The sequence below is a fragment of the Hyperolius riggenbachi genome, chromosome 4, assembly GCF_040937935.1.
Source record: "Hyperolius riggenbachi isolate aHypRig1 chromosome 4, aHypRig1.pri, whole genome shotgun sequence".
Lineage (NCBI taxonomy): Eukaryota > Metazoa > Chordata > Amphibia > Anura > Hyperoliidae > Hyperolius > Hyperolius riggenbachi.
The window spans coordinates 481,675,677-481,689,339 of NC_090649.1; the positions used below are offsets into that span (position 1 = coordinate 481,675,677).

The 13,663-nt window shown below is 45.5% G+C and overlaps 1 protein-coding gene across 8 annotated transcripts in view; it reads left to right on the forward strand.

Moving 5' to 3' along the window:
* The window catches only part of SYT14 (synaptotagmin 14), a 298,006-nt gene that overhangs the window by 199,714 nt on the left and 84,629 nt on the right, over window positions 1-13,663 (forward strand). The gene's annotated exons all lie outside the window — the stretch shown is intronic.

Sequence of the window (13,663 nt, forward strand, 5' to 3'; positions counted from 1 at the left end):
CAATTTTACCCCCTTCCATGTAGAATGAGAGCCATACTCTACACAGTCTATTCTATTGAGATGAACTCCCCATCAGATAAAAATCTTTGCAAGATGCTGCACACACAGATGCTGTACACATGCAACAGATCAGTATCTGCAAAAGATCTGTTCCTGCAAAATGCATTCATAGTCTATGATATCTGCAGATCATCATACACACCTTGTTTAACAGACATTCATCTGCAGATCAGATCCACCAGGATGGATCTTCAGATCGGCAGATGATTGTCTGATCTGCAGATAAATGTCTGCTAAACAAGGTGTGTATGAGGATCTGCAGATATCATAGACTATGAATGCATTTTGCAGGAACGTATCTTTTGCAGATACTGATCTGTTGCATGTGTACAGCATCTGTGTGTGCAGCATCTTGCAAAGATTTTTACCTGATGGGGAGCTCATCTCAATAGAATAGACTGTGTAGAGTATGGCTCTCATTCTACATGGAAGGGGGTAAAATTGGTCTGTGATTTTGCCTTTTCCAAAGACTTTTATCTCAAGTGTGTATGTAGCCTTATATTGTCAATGTATTAACATACACACACTAGCAATCTTGTCAGAGTTTCCAAATTTTTTTTTATCATAATTGGGGAAAAAATTGAACATGTGTGTGTGGTACATTGGTCATATTTTTGAAATGTTACAATCAGTCAGAAAAAAATGATTGCAATTCTTAAATTGAACAGATACTTAAAAATTGTATGGTGTGTGGCCACCTTATGGGGTACTTACTTCAGAAAGGGAAATCCTCTGGATCCTAAGGAGGCTTCCCCCGTCCTCTTCACCAGAGGGGATCCAGCACTGGTAGCCCCCGAGCACCACGTGCGGCAATATTTACCCAGCCTCGCATCAGCGTAGCCAATGTACAAGCTCCGCCTCTGCCTCCGGCTGAATTAGCTGAGCCCTATTGAGTCGGATCTCCTGCGCAGGCGCCAAAGAGGGAGCTTGTACTGCCGATGTGCAGGAGTGAGGATTGGTAAGTATAGCTGTGCACTGAAGCCCTTACTGCGCTTGCGCACAGACAAGTTTGTAGGCGGATCTTCGGGGGCTGTCAGCGCTGGATACCCGAGTCTGGAGAGGACAGGGGAGGCCTCAATAGGATCCAGAAGGTTTCCCCTCCTGAGGTAAGTACCCCCCCAGGGGCTGTTTTTTCCTTACAGATTCTCTTTAACCAGCATGGCGTTCTATTAAGATCGCCAGGCTAGCGACCGGACATTTTTTTTTTTAATTAAAAAAAAAACTATTGCATGCAGCCAACTGAAAGTTGGCTGCATGAAAGCCCATTAGAGGGCGCTCCTGATGCGTACTTCTGATCGCCTCCGGCGATCAGAAGTAACAAGAAGGGCCGCGATGAGCGGCCCTTCTTGTTTTGCTTTCCTCGTCGCCATGGCGACGAGCAGAGTGACGTCATGGACGTCAGCCGACGTCCTGACGTCAGCTGCCTCCGATCCAGCCCTTAGCGCTGGCCGGAACTGTTTGGTCCGGCTGTGCTAGGCTCGGGCGGCTGGGGGGACCCTTTTTCGCCGCTGCACGCAGCACATCGCCGCACAGCAGCGGCGATCAGGTAGCACACGCGGCTGGCAAAGTGCCGGCTGCATGTGCACCTTTTTATTTGATGAAAGTCGGCCCAGCAGGGCCTGAGCGGCAGCCTCCGGCGGTAATGGACGAGCTGAGCTCGTCCATACCGCCCGGCTGGTTAATTCCTTTCCTACAGCAGAAGTGGTTGCCCCATTGCTGTCTCCAGTGATGCATGCAGGGCCTAACCCCGCCCCCACTATTTAATCCCCACCCCACTACCGGTGCAGGCGCAGACCAGGCCGCTGTACAATGTGATGTGCGCAGTGACACCAAGGATAGGGGCAGGCACACAATGCCAGCAGCCTCCGGACAGCCAGGAGAGCTGGGGAAAAGCTAGGTAGATCAGTAAGGCCGACCTTCTCCTGCCTTACTGAAATGAAGGTGTAACTGGAACATGACCAGCCTGTGTCCCAAGCAGAGCATACATTGCCACTGTAGTAACTGACACAAGCAAGGTGGGAAGACAGGTGGGAAGACATGTGGGTGCTTTGTTCGCTTCCTTGTGCTAAACTTGTTATTAATTATGGCTTCCTCTGTCCCTCAGCAGCCAACGGACGTGGTGCAGGTACTATTTCCATGCTCACTGCCTGTATCACCGCTTTTTTGCCACATATTTCTACTGTAATGCAGGGATGCTGGGAAATGTAGGCTTACATCTATTGCTCTACTAACTTTGAGTGTTTCCTGAACCTGACTAACCCACCAGCTGCCTACAAAGGAGGCAGGATGAGAGCTGTAATGGAGTTTGGCAATCTCAATTGTCAAATTGAAGTACTTTGCCTGATTAGCCTGATTGCTCTTAGAATTTGCCTTGTTCAGTTTTGAATGTAGTTGTAATTTAAGACTATCTTCAAGGAAGCGGTTGCTTCATGCACATTACATGACTAGAGAAGTAGTAGTGTCAATGTGTAAAATGGTAACAATAACGTTTTTGCTACCTGATAAACAGCCATCACATGACCCCATGCAGTGGGTTGTCCCATTCTCCCTCCTGGCAGGAGATCAGGCTCTGTGACTTCACAATGCTGTGGTGAGCTCTGCAGCATCTTCTGGCAGAAAAAGTTTCCTACTCTGCAAATCACTACTCCTTCTGCTTTTCTCTGTGGGAGTAGCCATGGCATGAACTGCCGCTCACCCTACCCCCAAATCCCCCCCCCTCCCCCCATCCCCTCGCCAGGTCGGCATCTACTTGCGCTTCAGCGTGCGGCTCATGGACTTCGCAATGACGTCATCCGGACTGTACGCAGAACTACTGCGCCTGCACAGTACAGTCCTGATTACATTAGTGTGACGCTGAGAGTCGCTCGTGCAGGCGCAGTGTGCATCTTGTACCGGCGGGGAGGGAAGCTGTAGCGAGGGTACAGGACGGCTGCCAGGGGCTGGAGGAAGCCCCAGGTGAGTAGATTTTTGCTTTTTAATCTTCTGAGACCTTCCCTTTAACAATTCCTGATTCAAATTTGATTAAGGAATAATCAGTTCTCCACCACTTGATCGCAATTACATTACAGAAATTGAATGAACCCTTAGCGCACCCTCAGTGCAGTAAAATACCCAGGGTCGGTTCTAGGTACCAGTGTCCTCCCCATCATTTTTTTCCAGCTGGGTGGCATGAAAAAGTAGCCGGGTGGTGATCGATAGGGGAATGCAGGGCCGGTGCTTCTCTACTTACAGTATAGGAGGAGGATGAGGAGGGGAGCCGATGACAGCCGGGTGCTTACGAAAATTAGCCGAGTGGTGCACCCGGCTAAAAGAGCCTGGGGAGAACACTACTAGGTACAATGGGGCCCATGGGGAAAATAAACCTGGGTGCCCCCCGGACAGAACCCCTCCAACCCGCAAAGCTGCATTAGGGGCTGCCAAATTCGCCTGCCCTTTCCAGCTGGCGCTCACTTCTCTATATGTTCTGTGGCTCTGTGCATTCCGGTCTTCATCCTCACGAGGGCACCTCTCCTTTGTGACCCGGCGCATGTTTTTACTTAATCGCAAGCGCCAGGTCCTGAAGGACAGGCGCCCCTGTGAGGATGAAAATGGGAGTGCATGGAGCCATGGACACATGCAGGTGCCCTGGAGGGGCTCCAGGGACCAAAATAAAGTTGGAGAGGAGGGGGCCAGAGGGAATCTGGAAGTGCTTGGGGGCCCTGAGGAAATTACTCAGGTTGCCCCTATGATAGCACCGGCCCTGACAATGCCATGTGGTTGTTAGTCCTCACCTAACCAACCAGGAGTGTCTATTCAGACAGGGGTGGACCTACCAAGAAGCCACCTGAATCACGTGATTCAGGTGGCAAAATCTAGGGGGCGGCAATTGGATGAACAGCTTGGGCCACCTGGTCTTCCGCCCACCTTCCTGTCACACACACTACGCTCCTCATCCGTACATTCCTGTATCCCTGTCCTCCTTTGCCCAATGGCAGCTGCCACCCTTCCCTATGACAGCTTTGACAGAGAGGAAGCTTTGGCATGCGACCAATCAGGCGGGGCTGCTGGCATCAGACTGGCCAATCACAGCAGCCCGCTGCTCATTTTGCTAACTGGTGCCGATGATCTCGCAGGTGGGACCATGGCACCGTCATTGGGCCAATCACTGCACTCAATCAGTAGCATCCTCCCAAGTTTTCTTCAGACAGCAGAAAAGTCTAAAGCCGGCCCTGCAATCAGAGGTACACAGCACTTCTTATTGGCTCCCCTACATACCAGGGGAACACTCCTATCTTTCTTATAGCCATTTCCAGGTACCAACGTAATGTATTAAATAAATGAAGCCTGGAGGCAGCTGTGGCAGAAAGGATCTGCGGCGCTCATTCTGAACAGAAAGGTCCCTCCAAGTACAAAACATTATCGGCTTTGTGGCCTGACGTCTGTTACATTTCCAGCTCCTTGCTACGTGTTTTTGCATGAAAATTGCAGAGCGGCTCCAACAGCCAGATTGTTTCGCTCAGCGTGAAGCTAATGGAGTTCATAATGGCCGCACTGGGAGAGGGCCTTGTGCTTCCAGCTGGGAAAGCAGCCCTTATCCTCGCTTTCACACTTCCTGTTACAGCAACCAATCGTAATGCAGGGTTTGGCCTCACAAACCTTCCCTTGTCTAAGGCTCTGTCTTGCTTTTTAGCAGCGAGCTGGAAAGAGGCCGGGTTTTCATGCTTAGTGGATAATCACGGTCTACTGACAGCGATCACTCCTGCGCCTGGCTCCCCAATTCCTCCGCCGCGGTCGTAACAGCCCGGCGGAAGCAGCCGAGGATTGCGTGCTCAAGCATGCTATCCTGTGCATGCAAAATTAATAATTATATTGGCCGTGTGACAAGAAGACATCCGTATTGAATTAATCATGCTGGCTCTGTTAGAATCCGCTGCTCCATATAAGCCCGTCAGCCAAAAAAAAAAAAAGACGACTCCAGGAATCCGCAGTCTAGGAGACTATATGTACAAACCATTACATTATTAATGATTACTCCTGTGTGTCTTATTGTCAACATCTGTGCTTTTGCCTTAAGGGTATGTTATGTCATCTTTGTAACAGTGATCATTATAAATAAAGCTGGTTGTTTGAAATTAGCAAAGGCTGCCCTGTTCTAAATTAAGCACATCCTCGCAGAGGGTGCGGTTATGTGTTTACATTCCATCTAAACCCAAAATGTAACAAGGCAAATTCTGAAATCAATCATGCTGAGGGGACACTTTAAAAAAAAAAACCTGAAGCTAAAGTAAACTTATAAGATAACTAGGCTACCTAAGCCCATTTAAAAACGGGCTCTAGGTAGTGATATAACCACATGTGCCCGCCGGCCGTGCGCGTTCCCGCTGCCCGCCGCACATGTGCACATGGCCGCCCTGCTCCCTGGCCTCACCTCCTGTCCCAACGGCTTTCTGTACTGCGGACAGACAGGGAAAGTGGATGACGCAGGGACAGTTAGGTTTTATTGTAAAGGATAAACTATATGTGTAGTACAGATAATAAATAGAACATTAGTAGCTAAGAAAAAAGTCTCATTTTTTTCCAGTTCAGGAAGAGTTAAGTAACTTCAGTTGTTATATATGCAAAAGAGCTTCCCTGAGCTGGTCGACCAACTGGGTCGAATACAGTCCTGGTTTCTGAAGCAGTTAAAGCGGGATTGTCACCATAAAAATCAAAATTCAACAGCAACTGGTCTGAGTGTGTTAAGTGATAAAGATGCTAATCCTGCATTCAAAACTTTCAAAATTTTTTCATGCTGTTATGGTTCGGAGTTATCGCATACCTTAGGAGCACTGGCCCTTTAATTGCCATTGGCTGGCAAAACAGTTGCATGCTGGGGGGTCTTTTTTATCTATAATATATTCCTCCTCTTCCCTTTATTTCCCCCTCCTTCTTATGACATAAGACATTGCGCTTTCTAGTATAGACCTCAGTGGGAGTGTCTGAAGACTCTGGGAGGAGGGCAGGTAACGAATACACAATTGCCAAGAGGAGGAAAAAAAGAGTGAGGGAGGAAATGATGTCAGAATTTGCTTCATTCAAAGGTAACCAAGATGGAGACTGTCTAGAATAGGATTCTCTTTTTCTTTGTAAAATTCACAGGAATCATAATGTGGACAGTGCAATACATCTGTTATGTAAGGAGAACTAGCATTTATCTACTTATATATGTGTTTTTTTATTTCTAGGTTAGCATGGGTGTCACTTGTTCTTTAAACAGCCAAGAAAGTGAGAGGCAGCTTAAGATAAGATTATACTGCAGGACCGTTCAAAGGGTCATTATTTGTGCTTTGTTTTATAGCTTAAAATACAGAGTGTGGTTTGAAAACTTCAATGCAATGATGCAATGTTATAAAAAAAAAAAAAAGTTATATATCTGAAAATAAAGATACGAGACTCTTTTCTTTCCTACTAATGTACTATTCCTTATCCATACTACACATACAATTCATTTTATCAACATTTTTGTGGGGGTTTTTTTGCTTTAGGTTTGCTTTAAGTATTACCTTTGGACCTGATCTTTTCAAGTCCAAAATGTTGCAAAACTGGCTGCAGTGGTGCACCTATCGTTACAGCCTTCAGACTTCTGCATCCTGTTAGTTCCCATAAGCAGAGCTGAGGTCTTACAGTTGCTCACAATCTACTTCCTGTGATCTACAAAGTCTTGCCTTCTCCTCTAAACATGTATTTTTACTGTAATGCAGGGATGCTGGGAACTGTAGCTTGGCATCTATGCTTCTTCCCAATTTTTTATGTCATGGTCACATCTGATTTATCCACCCAGTAAATTAAAGCTAGCTGGACTAACAAGCACTTTTGGCCCATTAAACAAATCTTCTGTCTACCACATTGCTTGTATAGACTGTCTATACTCACTTATTTGCCTGTTTGCTGTTAGAATTTGATTTATTACATTTGGGGATTACTTAACCTTTAAACAAAACCAGAAGTGAGAGCCAGAGGAGCCAGGTCCCCTGATATGTATACATGATTGTGGCCAGTGGAAAAAGTAAAAAAGATATAAAGGCAGCCAGGAAACCAGAAAATAAGCAACAATTGTTACACATAATTTCATTTCATACTAATGTTTTTAATTTTGTGTTACAACAAAATGTAAAATACGTGGTGCGGCAGTTAATAAATTCTTGTCTCCTCCTCCCAGACGTGTAGTTACTGCTTAAAGGGGCACTATGGCGAAAAATTGTAACATTTAAAATATGTACATACAAATAAAAAGTACGCTTTTTCCAGGGGCACTATGGCGAAAAATTTAAAATATGTGCAAAGATAGACAAATAAGAAGTACGTTTTTTCCAGAGTAAAATGTCATAAATTACTTTTCTCCTATGTTGCTGTCACTTACAGTAGGTAGTAGAAATCTGACAGAAGTGACAGGTTTTGGACTAGTCCATCTCTTTATGAGGGATTTATTTATTTTCAAAAGCACTTAGTGAATGGTAGTTGCTCTGTCCAACTGCCAAAAAACTGTGCAGCGAGCAGGGAAGCTGGCCAGCATCATTGTTTAAATCCTTTTTAGGGAATGTCTTTATAAAGAATAAAAGCCTTGCTGAGAATCCCCTATGAAGAGATGGACTATTCCAAAACATGTCACTTCTGTCAGATTTCTACTACCTAGTGTAAGTGACAGCAACATAGGAGAAAAGTAATTTATGACACATTTTACTCTGGAAAAAACGTACTTCTTATTTGTCTATGTTTGCACATATTTTATATTTTTAAATTTTTCGCCATAGTGCCCCTTTAAATCTCCGCCCCCTCCCCATACAATCCAGCCCCTTCTAGTGACAGAAATAGCAGATGGGAGGGGTTTCTGCTCTCCCTACTGAAGCCACGCCTATGTACTGACATCCTGACAGTGGTTTTCATTGACTAGGGAAACATAGTGTCAGTAGAGAGAGTAATCCCGCCCTCCCCCAATGGCTGGGCTGGGTTGGGTTCTGACAGAGGGAGGAGGAGCAGTAAGTTAATAGAAACTGTAGGCCACCTCCATTAGTTGCTGCACCAGGTATCTTACATTTTTATTTTAAAAGCATTTCGTAATACAATTTTATATATATTAAAATGTAAAAGGCAAGCTAATAAGTATGCTGAGAAAAAACGATCACTATCTTTAAAGTGAGTACTTACGAACAGCTTTATCTAAAAGTTAGGAGGTACGTGAAGTTGTCATAGAGAATCGATTACAGTGAGTTTTGGGTTTTAAAGGTAACGAATATTTGAATAGCCCAAATAGTTATTTTAGTTAATTAAAAGCAGGTATATCTAAAAAGCACGTATATACAAATACTGAGTATTCCTAACAAGTATACCGTATGTGTCAACGGGACTTGAGATGATGTCATTCACAAAACTGGGTGGGAACGGGTTCATGGTTGACTGCAAGAACACACATGAAATTGCAGTAATCTGGTGAGGAGATTTATCAAGATAAGGCTGTGTACAGATACTGTGGACACATTGCACCGGGATATAGGCAGTTTAATCGTTTTTACCCCTTTATAGATTCATTGTAAGTATACCCTGAGCAGCTGAATCGTGAATAGAAATGGTTAATGAAAGACCAATAATTCATTTTACATAAAAATGTAATCCAAAACTTATGCAAATTGGAATTGGGCCAATCAGAATCAGCAGGAAGTAACGTGGATTGGCCAAATCCCAAGCTTCATACAGATTGCATGACATTTGCATGCCAGTTGCAATGATTGACATCTCATTGCCCATCTCTAGTCTTGAATAGAAAGCTCTACACCAACTAGCTCTCAATTCCACCCCTGAGTTCCTAGCTCCACCCATGAGTTCCTTCCTAGCTCTACCCCTGAGTTCCTAGCTCTACCCCTGAGTTCCTAGTTCCATCCTTAGCAGTAAGCCAGTCTCCTTCTACCTCCTTGGCTTCCAGTAACTGAACCCACCAGCGTGATCTAATGCTGAAATATGAGTTTTAGGTAGACCTATCCTTTACATTGTCTTATTTTATGTTATGTGATTTCAGGTTGGATAGAAATATTTTCCTTTCAGCTATTATTCCATCACCATCAGTCCAGACACCAGAGCAAGACTGTTGTGTGTCATTATTAAGTGGCCGACCTCTAACCTTTCACCCTCTCTCACCCAACTTCTGTAACTCTTTCTTTTTCTTCTCCCCACCCTCTGTTGTCAGACGGACTGTTCTGTTGTCTAAAACACTTGATAGGTGGACAGGTTTATATAATTCGAGGTGAGTCCCGTAGAGGCTAGACTGGATGTTGTCTTCGCTATGCCGACGAGAACTTGCCAAGCCGTAAAGCTGTCCACCATTTTATTTGTTTTATTTTCACTTTTGGTCCATCTTATGAGTTTCAGAAGCAATCTCTGTGGATGGATGAAGGTTTACAGACTGCGGTGTATTGCATTTAAACACGGAGACCTCCAGGATGTCTTTATTACTGACAATTCTCAGTGCAGTAGTGTGAACCAGGAGCGTACCTGGGTAATATAGAGCCTATGGCAAACACTGAAATTGCCCCCCTCCCGGTCAGAGCCCCTTTCCCCTCTAAAAACTGCATCCTTTCTCAAGTACATGTGTTATGGTTGCCTGTATCTTTTGGCTCCGGATATTGCTGAAGTTACTTTTTTTTGGGAAATATCTTTTCTTATTTCCTCTCTGTCCTCTTTTCTAAAGGTGCGTACACACATGCGACTATAGTCGTTTGTAACGATCGTTCCCCGATCTTTACCAACGACGATCGTTACAAAAAACGAACCAACGACTATTAAGGCAAACGACGAACGAGGCAAATCGCTACAAAACAAAGTTCTGTCTTGGCGGATTTTTACCACCGACGATCGTTAGCAAAAGTGGTACATCGTTGGAAACGATCGTTCGTACCAGGCTGGACATGCGTATTTCACTTTTTCTCCAAGGAACTTTACAATTTTATGCGCAGGCGCATTAAGTGCTTTTACGTGGTGTAACGTTCGTTCTAACGATGTGATCGTTACACACTTTTTACAACTAACTTTACTTTGGTCGTTCTTTCGTCAATTAAAAGTTCGTTCGTCGTCCTCAACGAACGATCGTTGTCACATGTGTGTACGTAGCATTACACTAAGCCAAGTGCGCCCTACATACATAGATTAAGTAGCCATGTTCCCCAGATAACAGAAGTAATCTGAGGTCTAAGTGAGAGGGAGGCATGGGGCGCAGCACAGGGGCAAATATGGCGCCCATGTTGCTGTGGCGCCTATGACACAAGCCATGCGAGTGGATATTTATTTTGATAGGAAGTTGGGGGAACAACAATAGTAGATTTTTTTTTTTCTTTTTTATAAATGAAGCTTGTGTTTTATAGCAAAGGCCTATCTCAGCATGAAATCGATTCCCCATCTGTGAAGCTGGCACTGCCGCCCCCCTGCCAACAATACATTACCTGCTTCGCCGGCGTGAGTCCCCTGGACTCCGTTGTCTTCTTCTCCGCGCTGGGCTCAGAGTCCGGCTGGCTTCACTGAACTTCCTGTCCCGGCAAGAAGTTGAAACAGTAGAGCGCCCTCTACTGTTCCCCGGACAGGAAGTTTAGTGAAGCCAGCCGGACTCGGAGCCCAGCGCGTAGAAGAAGACAGCGGAGATCGGGGGACTCGCGCCGGCGGAGCAGGTAATGTATTACTGGCGGGGGCAGTGGTTCTGATGCAGTAAAGGCAGCCATACAATCCCTCTCTGATCAGATTCGATCAGAGAGGGATCTATCTGTTGGTCGATCTGATGGCAAATCGACCAGTGTATGGCCACCTTTATTATGGACAGTGATGCGCGTATAGACGCCGTGTCCATATAGAGCCATCCCAGCTGGAGCACGTCCTGCGTTTTCTCCACGCACGCATTTGACAAACATCTCCTACGATTGGAAGCCACCCCCGGGGCGTAATTGTCCTCTCATCAAAGGCTCTCTGTTTGCCGCCGAAAATGACCGTATTTTCAGTGACTTCATACGAAACCATTATGTTGAAATCTCCTCCGTCTATAGTATGAATCCTCCCCCCCCCCCCCCCCCCCGCACATCCTCCGTGCTCAGATAGGACGCAAATGCAACAAAATTGTAGTCTGGAAGCATTCAAGGGATGCTTGGCTTGAGATCTCAATCGTTTAACCCCGTCAGAGCCCGCAGGCAGCTCCGCAGAACCAAATCCCGACACGCTGGGCTCTGCCCGCTCTGAAGGGTTAAAGTTGAGATCCATGAGGCTGAACTGCATCCACGCAGAGTTGTTTCTGATCGTTCTCCATATTTGGCATTCCATCCTCCGTGGTTCTGATGTCATCATCGCACGTCTGTCTGTCCCTCCCCTCCCCACCCCCCTCTATGCTTTTTCCCTTTAATGAATTGTTCTCATTACCTCTGTTTGTGCTGTTTTAGTCTCCAGAAACTCAGTGGTATGCTTCAAGTGTTGTGGCTAGACAAAGCTTGCTCGGTGTTAGTAACGCTATATCATTTGGCTTAGCGCAACGATTAGGAACGCAAGAGGATTATGAGGTATACCTTGTTCACTGGTGCGATTGGCTGAACCGTTCTGAGCCCAAGACTAATATCTTACGTCTGTCATTTTTGTTTTTTAATGCATTTTTTTCCCCCTGGTATTAAGGTATTTGAAATTCTTATTTTCACATTGACGCATTTTTGAAGTGCACCTGTCGTTCTCTAGTCACAGTGGGCCTCATTCGTTTAGGCTGCTCCACCATCCAGCCTGGTCTGGACATGTCTGTTATTATGGGTAGAATAATGCAGACTCTGGCTTTATTAAGTCATAAAGGGGGTCACTGAATGCTTAATTAAATGTCAAATTTGTGGTCACAGACTCATGACCAATACAGGTGAAACTTGAAAAATTAGTATATTGTGAAAAAGTTCATTTATTTCAGTAATTCAGCTTAAAAGGTGAAGCTAATATATGACATAGACTCATTACACGCAAAGTGACATATTTCAAGCCTGTATTTGTTATAATGTTGATAATTATGGCTTACATCTTATGAAATCAAAATTTCAGACCATGAAAAAAGGCACCTGGAAAAAAGGGCATATCGCTACAATTAGCGATATTAGCGATAATCTACCTGCTGTATTTCAATAGTAAAATATCGGTGTTTATCGATATTTTACTATAACTAAACCTTGCCCTACTCTCACACAGAACCCTCCCTCTACCGATGCTTATCCCTACCCCCCCTCCCCCGGTGGTGCCTAACCCTAAGACCCCCCCCCCCGGTGATGCCTAAACCTATGAACTCCCCCCAGTGCCTAACCCTAAGACCTGCCCTGGTGGTGCCTAACACTAAGAACTTCCTCCATTGAGTAACCTTAAGACCCGCCCTGGTGGAGCCTAACCCTAACACCCCCACCTCCCCCGGTGGTGCCTGAACCCAGAACCTCCCCCCAGTCCCTAACCCTAAGACGTGCCCTGGTGGTGCCTAACCCTAATCCCCCCCCCCCCCCCAGTGGTGCCTGAACCTAAGAAACTCCCCCCAGTGCCTAACCCTATGACCTCCCCTGGTGGTGCCTAAAACTGACAGACCCATCATGGTACCCAACACCCCCACCCCGGAGCGCCTAAAACATTTGGTGAAGAGGACTGTAACTACTGAACGACACAAGCACTGTGAAGCCACCATATGCATTTTGATGGACTCAGGTGACTGGTATACACCATATCCCTCCACATTCATTCAGTGGGGTTGGTTTACTAAATCGTCTTGAGCCGGAGAACAGTGAAGAAGTCTGGAGGACACAAGTGACCTAGCACACCTGGACCTTTCATAAATCCAGGCCAGTCTTTTTCTGTTTGTTTTATGAAAGAAATGATGCATGGAAATAGCTATGTAATAAAAATAAAACTGCAGTTTTTGCAAAATAGAAAACAAAATGACTAGTGCACCAATTTATATCTCCTCATTTCCTCCCCCACCTGTTGGCTCGCTGCATTCCACTCCACCTCTCAGTCTGATGCTATGACACTCGTAAGGATGGAGGTGCCCAAGTGTAAAAATAAAAATAAACTTCTAATAGGTAAAATAAAAATGAGAGGCAATCTCTAACCTCTCCTGACGACAAAAACACCAGTAGTACTGGAAAAGTATTTATTCAACACACAAAATAGACAACGCGTTTCACGGGTACCAGCCCGCTTCCTCAGGTCAATGCAAAGCACCTTGCAGCAAGGTGAATAAGATATGGGCGCCTCTGATGCCAAGACAAGCTGTCTGTCAGTAGTGGGGGCCTCATGTAACAGAGGTATCTTTCTCCCGCCTTCATGCCCATGTGTCTAGGGGGTGTGTCTCAGACTAACTGGACGTGAGAAGTCAGCTGTTGGTTCCTGTGAAGGTCTGTGAACTAGTGGAGCAGGTAGTGCCCCCTTTTTTCCCCAAAAACGATTCAATGCATAATTCATTTAAAGCAAATCTGTAACAAAAAATAAATAAATCAGATATCAGTGGAGAGGAAAGGCTCTGGATCCTATAGAGTATTCTTGGTACTTTCTTGGTGTCCTGCTTCTAGCTCTGTCCCCCATTTGAATTTGCCACATGTGGGAGCCCTTGGAA